At 39.4% G+C, this 18070-nt stretch overlaps 1 protein-coding gene and 1 non-coding gene across 11 annotated transcripts in view; both read left to right on the forward strand.

Annotated features, from left to right (window-relative positions):
• Positions 1–18070, forward strand: part of Znf638 (zinc finger protein 638) — a 130796-nt gene that overhangs the window by 3571 nt on the left and 109155 nt on the right. The window lies entirely within an intron of this gene.
• LOC142856648 (U6 spliceosomal RNA) lies at positions 13325–13431 on the forward strand. Its single transcript, XR_012911690.1, has one exon. It is a non-coding gene; the product is annotated as a U6 spliceosomal RNA (small nuclear RNA).

Here is an 18070-nt window from a genome sequence, read left to right on the forward strand (position 1 = left end):
AAAATACCTAGTTGATCTAGTTCTGTTGCTGTTCCTATAATAAACACTCTGACCAAAAAATAACTTGGGGAGAAAAGGATTTATTTGGCTTACACTTCCAGGTAATTGTCTTTGAAGAAAGTCAGAGCAGGAGCTCAAGGCAGGATCTATGGAGGAGCAATGATTGCTGTCTTGCTTTCTAGCTAGCTCAAAGGCTATAGTTAGCTTTCTCAAATAATCCAGACCCCCTGCCTAGGGATGAGACCACCCTTAGCTGACTGGGCCTCTCACATCAATTAATAATCAAGACAATTCCTCACCGACGTGCCCATTGACAAATTTGATCGAGGCAGTTCCTCAATTGAGACGTTCCTGTCAGAGGGCTGTAAGATTAACAATTAAAGCTAGCTAGGACACTAATGCTTTCGGTACTCAACTTTGAAGGTTCATTATTATTATTTCTACAGTTGCCTTCAGCTTGCTTTCACCCACAACTACATGTTCAGCTTTCAATTTTGGAATGCTAATAGTATGAAATGTGCAATTTTAGGGGTGAGTGGGTGGAAAGTCTGATAGGTTGTATTAAGATTTGAAATTTTCTCCATTGAAATGTTAGTACCTCCAGAGATTCAGTGTTTGGTTAAATGAGAAACTTACTTAGATTTTCTACATTATAACTAGATAAATATGATTAGCTTTAGAGCCAAATGATAAATTGAAACTGCTTCTTTTGTTCATTTAAGTTTCCATCGTTCTTTGAATTTCTCTTCCAAATGTTTTAATGCCACCAAATAGGCCAGACAAATGCAGGGCTCTGTCGGTTTCATTTTTTAAAAGACTGCTTCTTCATGTCTCCCATTTTTACACTCTTGTCTGCTCTTTCAGGACAAATATCTTTAAAGAGGTAAGAAAATAGATTTGTACAATAGAGCAGCATGGAAAGAAGCCATCAGAGCAAGAGCTCTAAGAAGTCAAAACTGGAATTAAAATGGAATTCTGAATGAGAAGACCAGAAAATAATGTTGTCTAGCTTTGAAGTATAGCCGTAGCTCTGAGTTTTTCTTTTTTAAGATTTATTTATTTTTGTTTTATGTGTATAAGTGTTTTATCTATGCTTCTATAAATGTACCACATACATGCAGTGCCTACAGAAGCCAGAAGAGAGCATCAGGTCTCCTGGAACTGGAGTTCCAGACTATTGTGAGCTGCAGGTTGGTGTTGGGAATTGAGCTAGGTTGTTCTATAAAGACAGTGAATTTTTTTTTTTTAAACTACTGAGCTGTCTCTACAGCCCTAGTCCTGGGTTGTTCTGATGTCATTTTTCCTGGTGTATTTCCTTTGCTGTTAGATCCTGTTTGGTTTTTGTTTGTTTGTTTTTTTTGAAATAGTTTCACTGTGGATTCCTGGCTGACCTGGAACTCACTATGAGATTCAGTTGACACTGTTTCCTGAGTGCTGGGATTAAAGGCATGTCCCACCATGTCTGCGTGGTTTACTTGGGATTTTGTTTGTTTATTATTATTTTGTGTGTATTTGTGCACACATATATGAAGGTCAGAGAATAACCTTTGGAGTCAGTTCTCTTCTGTTGTGGGTTCTGGAAACTGAGCTCAGATTGTCAGAATTGTGTGGCAAATACTAAACCATCTCACTATTTCTAGTTCACTAATTTTGGTGATGCATTTAGTCCAGTGCTTTCCAGAAACTGGGAGCTCATTGATTAGATCGGCTTGCCAGAACATACCAGGGATTTGCCTTGCCTCCCCAGAGATGCTGTTACAGTACCTCCTTCTTAATGGGTATGGAGAATCAAACTCAGGTCCTTAGGTTTGCTTAGTTTGGTAGTTTGAATGTACTTGGCCCCCTATAATCTCATAGGGATGGCACTATTAGGAGGTGTGGCTTTGTTGGAGTAGGTATTGATAAGAAAAGGGCAGCTCTGCCAGCACAAGAAATCCAATTAGGTCAAATCAAACCAAATCAAAATGCCCATCGTTTTATTAAGAATGAACATTCTCTGGTGGCCGAGTGCATGGCGGGAGACAGGACAGCAGGGAGCCCATGCAGACCCGAAAACCACCAGTTTCTCCTCTAGGAGCTCACTTAAATACCCTGCAGGAGTGGTCCTGACCTCCCCCCACCCCAGGGAAGGGTCAGGACCTGGCTTGCTGGGATTTGGAGTCCAGAGCAAAGCAACTCCCAGGTCGGGGCCTGGGGCTATGCTCCCAACTTAACAGGTATGGCCTTGTTAGAGGAAGTGTGTCACTGTGGGGGTGAGCTTTGATGTCTCTTTTGCCCAAACTTCCCTTAGTGTGACACTTAACCAGCTCCTGTTGCCTGCAAGACTCTGAGCTACCTCTCCTGCACCATTTGCCTTTATGCTTTCATGCTCCTTGCCATGATGAAAATGGACTAAACCTCTGAAACTGTAAGCCACCACAATTAAATATTTTCTTTGAAAGAATTGCCATTATCGTAGGGTCTCTTCACAGCAATAGAAACCTAAGACATAGAGCATGTCATTTTCAGTTTACAGGTTACATACAGTCCATCTTTAAAGGAGTCCAGGACAAGAGCTCAAGGGAGAAACTGCAGCAGGGACAATGGAGGAATGTTACTTACTGGCTTACTTTTAATCACATCTTTAGATTTCTTTCTTATACAGCCCAGACTCACCTAGCTAGAGATGGAACTATTCATTGTGTGCTAGGCTCTCCTACATAAATCAACAATCAAAAAAGTCCCCACAGATCATCTGATGAGGCAAATCTTAACTGAGGTGCCCTCTTCCTATAGTCTACCTTAATACTGGAATTCTGATTTGGTTGAATCCAACTCTAGATTTTTTTTCAGAATATTTAAGACTTAATTCCGTGTGTGTACTGTTGGTATTGCTGTTTAAAAATCTGTTATATGTGTTTTTTCATTTATAAATGGATTATATTTCCTTTTCAACAAGTTTTTAGTATCTTTTTTGTTTTATGAAATTGTATAAGTATGCAGTATCTTTTCTTTTGTTTTATTCAATGTAGTTATATATACTTATATATCTTTATATACTTGATGGTATCCTTTCAACTCTGAGGTCCCTTTTGTCCTGGTTAGTTTGGTTGTCAACTTGATGCACCTGGGAAGAAATAAGCCCTTTCCTCACTGAGTTGGGTTTGGTCTGTGTTTTATCACAGAGCAGATAGTAAACTAGAACATTGTCTTTTCCCTGTTCTTTGCTAAAATTGACACCAGCATACTTACTTCATTTCCATTTATTCTGGACATTTAAGATATATTTTTGACTTTTTGGATCAATCTTTTAAGATGTTTTTCCTAGCCAGGCGGTGGTGGTGCATACCTTTAATCCCAGCACTTGGGAGGCAGAGGCAGGAGGATCTCAGTAAATTCAAGGCTTGCTTGGTCTAGAAAGCAAGTTCCAAAAAAAGCAAGTTCCAAGACAGCCAGGACTGTTACATAGAAAACCCTGTTGTAGTAAAAAGGAGCGGCAGGCTGCATTCCCATGCTAGCTCAGTCTGTAGAGCATGAGACTCTTAATCTCAGGATCGTGGGTCCGAACCCCACGCTGGGCGCCATTCTGTAACATGAAGGGCCTGCTCATTGAGGTTTCTTCCCTGCCTAATTCCCCACAGCCGGCAAGCCCCAAAGAAAATCACACAGAGATCTCCATAAGTTATAAAACTGAGCTCATTAGCTCAGGCTACTTATCAGCTCTTGTAGCTTATATTAACCCATTATTCATATTAACTAAATATATTCTTTTCTCAGCTAAGATGTTTAACAGTAAAAGAATGTGGAGAAAATGTGGGAAAAGGAAAAGATTTACAGGGTGAAGCCTTCAAAAAATAAGGCACAAGCTTCTACAAGTCTTTCTTCAATGCAGTTCCACAGGATATGACTATAGGTGTGGCAAGGTATCTGCCTAAGGTTTATATTGGGGACTGCATGTAGGTTTATATTGGGGAACTGTAGTATATATCTGAATTCTGGACTCCCAGGAAGCAGGTATTTTACACAAACCATATTATTTATACTGTTTAGGTGCAGTAAGTCATCCTTCTCTCTTAGGGAGTGGAAATCTTCCAGAAATCTGAGTTCTAAGAGATCAGCCATGGATTGACCTAAAAGCTTCTTTTTGGGGTGGGGGGAAGAGACAGGGTTTCTCTGTGTAAGCAGTCCTGACTGATCTGGAACTCACTTTGTAGATCAGACAGGCCTTGAACTCACAGAGATCCACCTGCCTCTGCTTCCCAAGTGCTGGGATTAAAGTTGTACACTACCAGAGCCCAGCTAAAGCATCCTTTTTAAAGGCTGAAGTGTTAAGCTGACATGTTAGCTCTTCTGTACAGAGACCATGTGCAGGGTTCCAGACACATTTGCTGTGGGATAATGCTCTTGTAAATTGTAAAGATTTGTCACTTGTATTAGTTTAATAAAATGCTGATTGGCCAGTTGCCAGGCAGGAATTATAGGTAGGGCGACCAGACTAAGAGAATTCTGGGAAAAGGAAAGACAAAGATTCAGTCACCAGCCAGACACAGAGGAAGCAAGAGAAACTAGACTTTAAAATGCTAATTAACCCATTTAAAAAAAATGGGACACTGAACTGAAAAGAGAATTCTCAACAGAAGAAGTTCAAATGGCCAAAAGACACTAAGGTCATGCTCAACCTCCTTAGCGATCAGGGAAATGCAAATCAAAACAACTTTGAGATACCATCTTACACCTGTCAGAATGGCTAAAGTCAAACACAACAATGATAGCCTTTGCTGGAGAGGATGTGGAGTAAGGGGTACACTCATCCATTGCTGGTGGGAATGCAAACTTGTGCAACCACTTTAAAAATCAGTGTGGTGGTTTCTCAGGAAATTTGGGATCAACCTACCCCAGGATCCACCAATACCACTCTTGGGAATATACCCAAGAGATGCCCTATCATACTACAAAAGCATTTGTTCAACTATGTTCATAGCAGCATTATTTGTAATAGCCAGAACCTGGAAACAACCTAGATGCCCTCCAATGGAAGAATGGATAAAGAAAATGTGGAATATATACACATTAGAGTACTACTCAGCGGTAAAAAACAATGACATCTTGAATTTTGCATGCAAATGGATGGAAATAGAAAACACTATTCTGAGTGAGGTAACCCAGACCCAAAAAGAGAATGCCTTACTAAGAAAAGGTACCAAGAGTGGCTAAATATAAACAAGAATTATGGGTTAATTTGAGTTGTAAGGACTAGTTAATAATAAGTCTGAGTTAATAGGCCAAACAGTTTATAATTAATAATATAAGCCTCTATGTGTTGTTTGGGACTAAACAGCTGAGGGACCTGGCAGAACAGAAACCTCCATTTACAAATGGTGCCCAAAAGTTTGGCAAGAATTTCCACATAAAACTTGAGAAAGCTTTAATAAAAAGGATTGTAGACAGACAAGAACAGAGTCAAGTGAAGCTTCTTGCTAACTCTCTTTTCTCTGATAGCCTTTGTTTGCTGGCAGCAAGCAGCTCCTTTAAGAGAGGCTTCCTGATTTAGTGTTAATGGCAAAAACCTTGTAGCTCTTTTAAGAAGCTCTGACACCAAACTTTTAAATGGTGTTTATGAGCAACCAACATCAGGCTTCTTGGTGGTGGCATGGACCTAGAAATCCTACAGAGTTGTGGCAGTAAATGTGTCTCCTGCGAGTATCTCTGCTATGAAGCTGGACTCTCAAAAAGCTAAGGAACGGGGAGGAATCAGCTGCCAAAGCACAGCTTTAGTGCTAGCCATATCACTTAGCAGATTAAAAACTTATGTAGTCAGAAAAAGATAGAGATATACAGTAAAGACAGATTCAGATGAAAAAAGAACACTATACAGTTTATAGAGTGTTTATAAATATACATAAACTTGGGAGAGAAAAGTAAAAATATAAAGTTCTTTAAAAAAATAGAATAGTTATTCAAAGTGTGAGCTCTAGGATAGCCAGAAATACACAGAGAAACCCTGTCTCAAACCTGAAAATTACAAATAAAAATAAAAGAAATAGAATTTTTAAAAAGCCACATGAAGATAGAAAATACACAGAGAGTCTGAATACTGTATGTTATTGGCATTATCTTTGAATTGTTTGACTGCTGAGGAAGGAGCAACAGCTGCTAAAAGACAGTTAATTATGAATGCTGTTGGATTAATCTAACTTATATATTTTGAAAATATATTTTGACTTCAAATTTAAGTCAAAAGATATGTTACTTTGGAGAAAAGGTTTTACTTTTGTTTCCATTGGAAACATCCATGAGAAGCTATGGATTCATTCTTGGTTAAGAAAAATAAGGTCTGATCAAGGAAGACACCTTGAGGGGTCTGCAATGGGAATGAATGGCCAAGATGATCCACCAATTCAGACCACCCTGTTGCAGTTTTTCTGAGTTCTGCATCCAGAACAGCTTTAAGGCTGCTGGCTGAGATGATCAAGCCTCACACAATACTCCAGTTAGGACTTGACCATAATCCTAAATATTCTTTGGGTCCCCATAAGATTATAAGTAACCCCAATCAGCAAGAAGTAGCCTAGAAAATTGCACCTACATTCCAAAAAAAAAATGGATTATGACTGTTTGTCTTTGTTTAGCATGTTGGTTACAAGTTATTATGAATAAATGGTCAGAAAAAAAGCTAAATAAAGGAGATTAGATTCAGGGGTTTTGTTTTTGAAAAGAAAAAAGGGAAATGCTGTGGGATAATGTTCTTGCACACTGTAAAGATTTGTCAGTAATATTAGTTTAATAAAACACTGATTGACTAGTAACCAGGCAGGAAGTATAGGTGGGGCAACCAGACTAGGAGAATTCTGAGAAGAGGAAAGGCAGAGTATGCCTCACTGAAAAAAAGGTACCAATATAGGCAAGAATTATGGGTTAATTTAAGCTGTAAGAGCTAGTTAATAATAAGCCTGAGCTAATAGCTCAAACAATTTGTATTTAATATAAGCCTTTGTATGTTTCTTTGGGACTGAATGGCTGTGGGACCAGGCAGGTCAGGAACTTCTGTCTAGCCACATTTGAACATTTTTTTTAACCTCAGTTTAGCTTTGATGATTGGCTTGAAGCTCTGTAGTGTTTCATTTACATTACATCCCATCTAAATACTGAAGATATTTCTTAAAAGAAACATTCATAATGAGTGTCATATCTATATGAACTGGTTTTCTCATTTCTAGTAAACAAATATTTGAGCATTTTCAATAAGAAATAATATAGATCATTTTTATGTATGTTAAAAATGGTTCCCAGAAGTAAAAATCACAGCCTTAACTTTATTCTCAAAATGGTGGGATTTAAGAATGAATTCCCAAGCAGGCTCTCTTCTCTAACTGTCCATGTCATGAGAACGAACCAGCATTCTCAATAGCAATTTGTGAGTGCAATCTGTATTATACTTTGCGTCTAACTTAACAGGTGAAGGCACCAAAAAGTAACTACTTTACCACTGAAGCATGTCTCAATTACTTTTCTGTTACTGTGATAAAATAATCCTACAAAAGCAGAGCAACTTAGGGTTGAGAGGGTTTTTGCTTACACTTCTAGAGAGATATAACCCACCATGTCAGGAAGGTCTGACTGGGGCCCATGGTGGCAGGAACAGAGAGCTGGCTCTATTGTATCTACACTAAGAAAGCAGAAAAACAGCAGGAGGTTGGACCACGTTATAAAACATCAAAGCCTCCCCCATGGTAGTGTACCTCCTCCTGAAAGCCTCTACCCCCTAAAGGCTCTGTAACCTTCCCAAACAGCACCAACAACTGGTGTTCAAATTTATGAACCTATATAGGACATTTCTCATTCATGTCCACAGCAGAGCATCAGAACTCTACAGATGTTTAAGAAGTATCTGTGTTAACCATTCTTTTCTCAAATAAAACGTGGGTAAACAAAGTGTGTGGGTAAACAAAGTGTGTGTGTGTGTGTGTGTGTACCACAGTAAGGTTTCTAATCAAATCTTCCCTTCCACCTTGTTTTGAGATAGGGTCTCTCTTATACTATTGCACTGCATTCTCCAAGGTAGCTAGACTTCAAGCTCTGCTTTTCCTGTCTCTGACTTCTACTTTATTGTAAAAAATGCTGAAGTTATAGATGTACTGCACATAGCATACTGGGGTCAAATTCAGGTAGTGAGGCTTACATAGCAAGTGCTTTCACCCACTGAGCCATCTATCTGACTGAAATTCCATTTTTAAAAATATAACTCCTAGCTTAATACTCCAGTGCTGCATTATCTATTATACATTGCATGTAGCTCCTTAGGAGTTCACGTTGACACCTTAATACAAGGGAAGTTATGTTAGGTTTTTGGTTTTAGATCAAGGATATTAGAGCTACAAGAAAAATGGAGTAATTATTCCTGGTTTCTATTTTGCTTTTCTGAGACAGGATCTCACATTGTACCCCTGGCTGGCTTGAAATTCACAGGCCAAAGGTGACCTTCCTGCTACAAATTCTTCAGTGTTGGGATTATAGGAGTGAGCCACCACACCCAGTCTGGATTTTAATATTTTCAGTTTCGGATTAAAGGACTCTGATAATAAATTATTGCTTCTTTGACATGTCTGAACCATTTGTCATAATTTTAGGCCTCTAGATTTTCTTTATCTCAGCCACTTCAGTCGTATGGTTACTGCTATGACTCCTGTAGCTGTTCTTGTGTTATATCCTCATCAGTGGTGGAAGGCATAACAGAATCTTGACTATATTCTTGGTTTGCTTTCTATTGCTGTGATAAAACACCATGACCAAAACCTCCTTGTAGAGGAAAGGGTTTATTTGGCTTATAGGTTACAGTCCATCATCAGAAGTCAAGTAGGAACTCAAGGCAGAAACCTGGAGTCAGAAACTGAAGCATCATGGAGGAATGCTGCTTATTGGCTTTCTCTACATGGCTTAGTCAGCCTGCTTCCTGACACATCCCAGGACCACCTGCCCAGGAATGACACTGCCTACAGTGGACTGGGCCCTTCCACATCAATAATCAATCAAGAAAGTGCCCCACAAGCTTGCCTGCAAGCCAGTCTGATGGAAACTTTCTCAGTTGAGGTTTCCTCTTTTCAGATTATTTTAGTTTATGTCAAGTTGACAAAAAAGGAAAAAGAAAAGAAATAACTAATATAGATGCCTATGAAAATGTGGTGAGCACATTATTTATTGGTCTGGTATCATATACCAGAGGATCCTACTTCATGCAATCTCTTTCAAAATCCAATGATAACTGACTAGGTGGCACATAGCTTTAGTCGCAGCATTTGGGAGTCAGAGGCAGGTAGATCCCTATAAGTATGGACAAGCCAGGTTTATATAGCAGGGTCCAGGCCAGTCTTGGCTACATAGTGAGACCCTGTCTCAAAAAACAATAACAAAAATATCCAATGCTTGTTTGGTAGAAATAGGAATAAAAATCCATCTAAAATTCATATGGACTCACATATTCATACTTGTTGACTTCAAAATTTATTACCAAGTTATAATAATTAAAACTATGTGAAATTAGCATAACAATAGACATAAATGAAACTCTTGTGAATTGCTGGTGGAAATGTAAACTGCTACAGTCTCCTTCCGAAAACAGGTTAGTCTGGATGTGGAAACACACATCTGTGATGCTAGAACTCAAGAGGTGGAGGCAGGAGGATAGCGAGTTCAAAGACAGTCTAGACCAAAAAAACCAAGACTGTCGCAAACAAAATAGAGTCAAGTGAAATTGATTTTTTTCTTTTAAAAAAGAATAATATGGTGATACTAAACCTAAGCATAGGGTCACCACATGGTCTAGCAGTTCCCCTCTAGTGAGATCCTGTCTCCACCAGAAAAGAAGAGGAGGAATGTTGCACCATACCTTCTTGATCCCAGAGAAAGCTCAAACTTGAGCAAGGAAAAAGCCAAATACATTAACTGTCATAACTCACTATCTACCAATTAAGAATTAGGAAAAAATATCCCAGTGTGTTCCTCTTTTTTTCTGTTTCCTTGGAATAGCTTGAGAACTTTCCATGGGAGGAGCTAGATTGTTCTGCTGTGGTCAACAGTTTTCCCAGACTCTTTTCGGTCTACATTTTTATGACAAGACAATACATAGTGAGCAATTGAGAAGGCAGAGCTATTAGGTGCATCCGAGCCAAGGGGAGGGTAGCACTGCCAGGGGGAGGGAGACAAGGCAGCTTCTCACAGGCTGTAGACATCTGTCTCAGAAACCAGAATGTCAATGCTGCAGCACCAAAACAAGTGTTATTTAAAATAATAATAAAAAATACAGCTGATACCTCAGCTGATCTCTTTATGTCTAAACACACCCTAGGACTGTACCCTGAATCACTAACAAAAAAATCTTTCCTTTTTTTTTTCAAGATTCTTCAAGAGATAAGAGAAATGAGAAGATGGTTTTCATGGTATATCCTACCAGGCAAATAAATATGTGAAATGTTGAGGCAAATAGGTTTTGATAGGGATTGTATTAAATTTGTAGCCTGCTTGGAGTGGTATTATCTTTGTAACAGTATTAAATCTTTTCATCTATGAACTTGGGGTTTCTTTCTTTTTATTTGTGTCTTTGATTTCTTCCAATAGAGTTTTGGGACTTTTCAGTGTAGAGCTCTTTGACTTCTTGCTTAAGTTTATTCCTACAAGTATTCTTTCTGCTACTTCTATAAAGTCATTGTTTTCTTTCCTTTTTGTTTTGTTTGCTTTTCGAGCTTTTGTAGCCACAATTGTCCTGGAACTAGCTCTGTAGACACAGCTGGCTCAAACTCAGAGATCTGCCTACTCCTGCTCCTGAAGTCGTGAGCCACCAAGCAGTGCTTCAAAGTCACTGTTTTCTCAATTTTTTCAAATTCTTTATTCTTAGTGTATAGGAACATAGGTGATTTTGTGTGTGTGTGTGTGTTTTAATCTTACAAGATTAGTAAATTTATTAGTTCCATAGGTGAGTGGGTGTGGGGGGGGGGATGGTGAGGGTTGGGTGTGTAATCTTTGGGATTTTCTGTATGATATACTATCATTTGTGGATAGAAATACTTTTACTTTTTAATTTATAATTTGGATGTTTTTATTTATTTTTCTTGCCTATTACTCTGACTAAAACCTCAACTACTGTGTTGAATAGAAGTGGCAGATGTGAACATGCTTTATTTCTGTTCCTATCTTATATCTTTGGTGACATATTTATTAGCTATGAGTTTTCATCTATGGCCTTCATTATGGTGAGTCAGTTTGATTTTATTTCTAGCTTTGTTGAGAAATTTTATCTTGAAAAGATGAAAAATTTAATCAAATATGATTTTTTGCATTGAGATAACCAAATGTTTTCCTTTTGAAGTTATAAAGTTAGCACCTCTATGATAGAGAACCTAGGAAAAAGAAGACACAAAATTTAAATTCAGGCCTGAATGAACAATGTGAAGAGAGAACTTTTTCAAGTTGTTAAGATGCATTCACATACAAAAAAATCTACAGCTAATATCATACTGAATGGTAAAATACTGGATGCTTGTTTTATGCGTGTGTGTGCGTGCGTGTGTGCCTGCATGCTTGCACGCGCACGCCCGCACAGATATATGTGAAGGCCAAAGAACAACCTTAGGTATCATTCTCAGAGTACCAGCTCCCCTTAGAAACAGTATCTGTCATGGAGGGCAATCCCACCCATTAAGCTAGACTGGCTGATCAAGGAGCTCCAGTGATAGTTTCTGCTTCCCCATTGCTGACATTATAAACATATCACCACACATGGCTTTTTAATGTAGGTTCTGGGGTTTGAACTCTGGTCCTCATGCTTACAAGGGAAGTGCTTTACTGACTAGACCATCTCTTCGTCCTGGATACTTTCCCTATGAGAGCACAACCAAGAATGGTGTAGAAAGTTACCCTGTTCTTTGTATGACTCCAGAGATAGACCTGCCTGGGGTGGTATGAGGGAATGAAAAAAAGGCAGACAGCTGGACATATGTATATACAGAAAATCTGGGATTGGATGATGGGCTCTGATGGAGAACGGGCAGTACTTTGGAATCTCATCATGCTTACTATGTAGAGTTTAACAGAAACTTGAGGTCATCGAACACTACTGAACAAGGAGGTGGGGTTGTTATATACAGATAAGCAAGGAGACAGGGTTTATATTATATAGTTCCACCAAGGCCAGAGGTTTAACTAATTTATGTAGGGGCGGTCTCTATAGGAGAGCAGTCTTCAGGCTGTAAGTATCCTGAATATATTTACAGGTAAGAGAAGCTATAGTGGACATTTTCTGCACACACTGTCAACACTAGCCCATGGTCCCCCAAGGAAGACTTTCCCATCCCTCTGAGCCATAGACAATGAGGTGCTTGATATGACTGTGCCCATGCCAACAGCAAACATTCACTCAGGACCTAATTCACTCAGGGCTTCCTCCAATCTCTATAGAAAGTTCTCATCTATACAATAAGACATATAAAGAGAACAAAGACCAAAAAAATCAGAAAGGAAAATATGTCCAGGTAGTAAGATAACACAATTGCTTTAGTAGAAAAATGTCAAGAATCTACAATAGAGCAATAAGTTAATGTGTTCAAACAACAATATTTTATAAAAATAAAAATCAACATTGGAAATGTAACTATACAGTAGAGAAATTTCTCTTTGCAGTGGGCAGCAGTTAATGTAGAGATGCATAACTGGTCAAAGTGCTGAGAATAAGTAATGTTGAGTGCTTAGCCTTAAACTGGACATCTGTAAGTACTTGACCAAGGCTCAGGAAGCACTGTAGAAGGGTGTTTAGGCCTGTCTAGTGGTAGTGGAAGGGGGGATTTTGTGGTAGATATGATCAAGAGACATCGTATGCATGTACAAGCTTTCCAAAAATGAACAAAAGATACTCTATTAAAATGTATACATGAAGCTGGGCTGTGGTGGTGCACGCCTTTGATCCCAGCACTGGGGAGTCAAAGGTAGGGGGATCTTTGTGAGTTCGAGGCCAGCCTGGTCTATAGAGTGAGTTCTAGGACAGCCAGGGCTACTCAGAGAAACCTTGTCTCAAAAACAAAACAAAAATCTCAAAAATAAATAAACAAGAAAAACTATGTATGTTGTGGTATATGTCTGTAATTCCAGCACTCAAAAGGCTTAGAGGCAGGTGTATCTCTTATCACTTCAGGCCAGCCTGGTCTATACAGCAAGTTCCAGGCTAGCCAGAGCTACATAATAAAACATTATAAAAAAATAATATTTTATTTCTAAAAAAAAGAATGTTCTGGTGGAACACACGCTGGATTAGGTTTTAAAAAAAACTCAGGATGAATTTGATATAAAGAACCATCTTCAGGTGCTTGCTGCAGCAGCACATATACTAAAATTGGAACAGTACAGAGACGGTTAACATGGCCCCTGTGCAAGGATGACACGCAGATTTGTGAAGCCTTAAAAAAAAAAGAACCATCTTCAGTAGAGGTGGACTTGTCTTCAAGAGTGTGATCTTCTCTAGTGGAGGATCCAAGTTCATTGCCCAGCAAGTGGTTCACAGTTGCATGCAACCTATGGGTATCATCTTCTTCTGGCCTTTATGGGTACCTGCACACACACACACACACACACACACACACACACACACACACACACACCTCTGCCTCTCTAATTTTTTTAAAAAAATATCTTCAGATAGTAACAGAGAAGTCCCACAGGCTTCTTCTAAGAAGTCTGGAGTAGCCAGTCTTGGCCTGTATTTCAATAATAGACTGTGATGTGTCCAATTTTTGTCACTTTGCTTTAAAAATTGTGTAGATTAATTCACATACCAATAGAATACCAATAGGTCACAATCATAAAAATCAGATTAAACAAAAGTCTAACTATTGGCTTTGCTCCCCCCCCCCCAGCTTTGCTGAGATTTTTCAGTACAATACTACAAAGGTCCACAAGATGGCGACAGAACTCTAAAATACTTTCAAAAACTAGCTTTGGAAAAGCTCTGGTATTGCCCTGATGAAAGTAAAAGTTTAAAAATGTCCGGTGGTTCTTGAGTTCTCAGTATTCCTCATTGTCCGCTATGTTCAGCTAGTCCGGATTTATCCCATGCTTTTTCAGACCCGGGCCAGCTGGCCTTGGTGAGATCCCAATAGAACATCCCCATTGTCTCAGTGTGTGGGTGCACCCCTCCCGGTCCTGAGTTCCTTGCTCGTGCTCCGTCTCCTTCTGCTCCTGATTTGGACCTTGAGATTTCTGTCCGGTGCTCCAATGTGGGTCTCTGTCTCTGTCTCCTTTCATCGCCTGATGAAGGTTAATATTCATGAGGATGCCTATGTGTTTGTCTTTGGATTCACCTTCTTATTTAGCTTCTCTAGGAACATGAATTATAAGCTCAATGTCCTTTATTTATGGCTAGAAACCAAATATGAGTGAGTACATCCCAAGAACAATCGCAGTGGGTTTTTGATCCTACTGCACTTACTGCCTTTGGGGGAGCCTAGGCAGTTTGGATGCTCACCTTACTAGACCTGGATAGAGGTGGGCGGTCCTTGGGCTTCCCACAGGTCAGGGATCCCTGATTGCTTTTCGAGCAGATGAGGGAGGGGGACTTGATCGGGAGAGGGGGAGGGAAATGGGAGGCGGTGGCGGGGAGGAGGCAGAAATCCTTAATAAATAAATAAATTAAAAAAAATAAAAAGAAAAAATGTCCGGTGGTGGTGCACACCTTTAATCCCAGCAATCGGGAGGCAGAGGGAGGCAGATCTCTGTGAGTTCGAGGCCAGCCTGGTCTACATACAATACCTAGTTTCAGGACAGCTAGGGTTGAGAAACCCTGTCTGGAAAAACAAAACAAAAAAGTCTCCTTCAGAATTTATGGATTTGTTTCAATGCTTGCTCTGCTAATTTTTGCAAGGTGTAAGCTTTGTTTCGATAAATAACACTGCTAAAGAGCAATGTTGCTGAGTTAATTTGGTGTTTGTCTCAGGTTCTAGCAGACATCAAAACCGTCTCCTTAACTCTCTACTCTCTCTATGACCTCTCTTATGTCTCTGTTATGACCTCTCGTCCCTGGTCCCTGTCAACAGAACTTCAGAACATAGGGCTGGAGAGTGTTTATTGCTCTTGAGAATTTGGTTGTCAGCACTCGCATAGCAGTTCACAATCACTGGTAACTAACTATAGCTCCAGAGACTCCAACCCATCTTCTGGCCTCCTTGGTTTCTTACATGCATGTGGTGCATATAAACTCATGCAGACATAGAAGGAAGGGTATATAAGAGGGTTTATAAGGAAAAAAGAAAGGAAAATTATATAATTATATTATAATCTCAATAAATAAAATTTTTAGATTAAATTTCAAAAACGCTTCATAAACTGTAGTAGGAGGCAGCTTGTTTGTTCCAGACTGCTCAGCCCTGAAATAAGCACACAGAAACTATATTATTTGCAATACTGTTTTTCCAATAGCTTAAGTGTATTTCCGACTAACTTTTATATCCTAAACTAACCCATCTCCATTAATCTGTGTATCACCACATGGCTGTGACTTACTGGCAAAATTTTGGCATGTCTGTCTCTGGAGGCAGTTTCATGGCTTCTCCCTGACTCCACTTCTTTCTCCCAGCATTCAGTTTAGTTTTCCCTGCCTAGCTCTATTCTACCCTATCAGGCCAAGCCAGTTTCTTTATTTATTAACCAATAAAAGCAACACATATACAGAAGGACTTACTATACCAATAAACCACGGAAGGCAGTGTAATGCAGTGGTAAGGGAGTGGATTCCAGAGGCTTCTTGCTTGTGTTGAAATATAGCCCCAAAGTTACTATTTGTTATTCATCAATCACTCACTTGTGTGTCTCAGTTTCTCTTTCTGCAAGATGGAGATTATAGTGCCCTTTATACTGGATTATTCCTGGGGTTAGGTCAAGTTGAAAAGTATGAATGCACTTAGAATAAATCTAGCACATGAAATGTAAAATTTTGTGGAATTCAAATTTAAGGATTTTTTTCTAGTCATGTATGGAGTTACCTCAATTTGATTTTGATTTATTAACCAGATTAATGGACTGCTGAGGATTTTTTTCTGAGGATTTTTTATGACCAAAAAAAAAAAGTCTAGCCAGGCTGTGGTGGTGCACACCATTAATTAATTAATTTTGGGAGGCAGAGGTAGGCAGGATCTCTGTGAGTTCGAGGCCAACCTGTTCTACAGAGCAAGTTGCAGGACAGCCAGACAGGGTTGTTATATAGAGAAACCTTGTCTCAGAGAACCGAGAGAGAGAGAGAGAGAGAGAGAGAGAGAGAGAGAGAGAGAGAGAAGTAGATCTCTATTGAATTTGAGGCTAGCCTAGTCTACATAGCAAGGTCTAACTAAGTCAAGCCTACATGGTGAGATTCTGTCTTAAGGGAAAAAAAACCTCCAGTCAGTGAGTTTGCTCAATGAGTTATGTAAGGCTTTTGCTACCAAGCCTGACAAGAACCTGAGTTCAGTACCTAGGACCTACATGGTGGAAGGAGAGAGACCATTCCTTCAAGTTGTCCTCTGACATTATGGCACTTTTTCTTTAGATGTAAAAAAAAATTAAGTTTAGGGGATTGAGGAGCTAGCTTAGTAAAGTGCTTGCTGTGCAAACATGAAGATCTAGGTTTGATCCTGGGCCCTTATTTTAAAAAGCTGATGTGGTGGGTATACACTGGTAAGCCCAACACCAGGGAGAAAGAGATGTCAGTCATAGCATAATGGGTGAGCTCCAGGCTAATAGAAGACCATGAATCAAAAAACAGGGTGGAATGCCCTTGAGGATGACATACCTAAGACTGACTTCTGGCCAGTACATACATCCCAACAGACATACAAACACACATAAGTCCAAGCTGAGCATGATGACACATGCCTGTTATCTTGGTCCTCCAGAGGCTGAGACAAGAATGACTTTAATTTTTTTTTGAATTTTATTTTCTGTGTTTGAGTGTTTGCCTATGTACATACCATGCACACCTGTGTCCATGGAAGCCGGAAGTGGGTGTTTGATCCCATGGAACTGGAGTTACAGATAATCGTGAGCTGTCATGTGGTTTCTAGGAATAAAACCTGGTTCCTCTCTCTTCAAAAGCAACAAATGTTCTTGGCCACTGAACTGTAGTGGCATTTCAATTGTATTTTGATAAATAAAGCTTACCTGAGGATCGGGAGAGTAAAACAGCCACACTAGTCATGCTTATAGCCAAGCAGTGGTAATACATATCTTTAATCCCAGTAGCCACAATGGTTGCCACAGAAACTGGGCAGCACATGCCTTTAACCCAGTGGTGCACGCCTTAATCCTAGCCGTAGAAAGGATTATAAAATGGGAGGAGACCGCTCTCAGACAGTCTCATTCTGAGATTCCTGGAGGCAGGATCGCCATTTTGAACTGAGGTCAAGATAAGAGCCAGTGGCTGGCTGCTTTGCTTTTTGGATCTCTGGGTTGAACCACAATTTCTCTTTCTGAGTTTTTATCAATCGTGCTTCAAACCCCAATTTCAGTCTCTGTGGTATTTTTTTCTTAGTTTTTATTAATTGTGCTTGACTGAACCATTTCTCTCGCCTCTTCACTGTGATTGTTTAAAAGTCAGTATTATATTCCTGTGTCCATTCACTTAAGGGTTTTAGCTAGAACTCATTCAGGTAGACCACTCCCTGGTAGTGTTTGAGTATATCATCATGTTGCTCTTTCTCTGTCCTACAAAACTGGAGTTAAATCAAAAAAGCCTTTAACTTTGTCATTAAAACCAGTGTTGTTATTAACACCTTTTATGCCTTTTAAAAATAAAATTTATTCGTTGACAGTGTTATACATGTATATAGTGCACTTTGACCATACTCAAATCCCCCTCCTTTTTTTGTTTTTTTTCTAAACAAGGTTTCTTTGTGTTGCTCTGGCTGTCCTGGAACTCTATCTGTAGACCAAGCTGGTCTTGAACTGAGAAATCCTCCTGCTTCTGCCTCAGAGCTAGTTCCAGGACAGTTATGGCTGTTACAAAGAGAAATCCTGTCTCAAAACAAAGAAAAAAAATGATGAACCTGGAGGCAAGCCTGGAAGACATTTTCCTTTCTTTTCAATT

Source organism: Microtus pennsylvanicus, chromosome 8 (assembly GCF_037038515.1).
Source record: "Microtus pennsylvanicus isolate mMicPen1 chromosome 8, mMicPen1.hap1, whole genome shotgun sequence".
NCBI lineage: Eukaryota > Metazoa > Chordata > Mammalia > Rodentia > Cricetidae > Microtus > Microtus pennsylvanicus.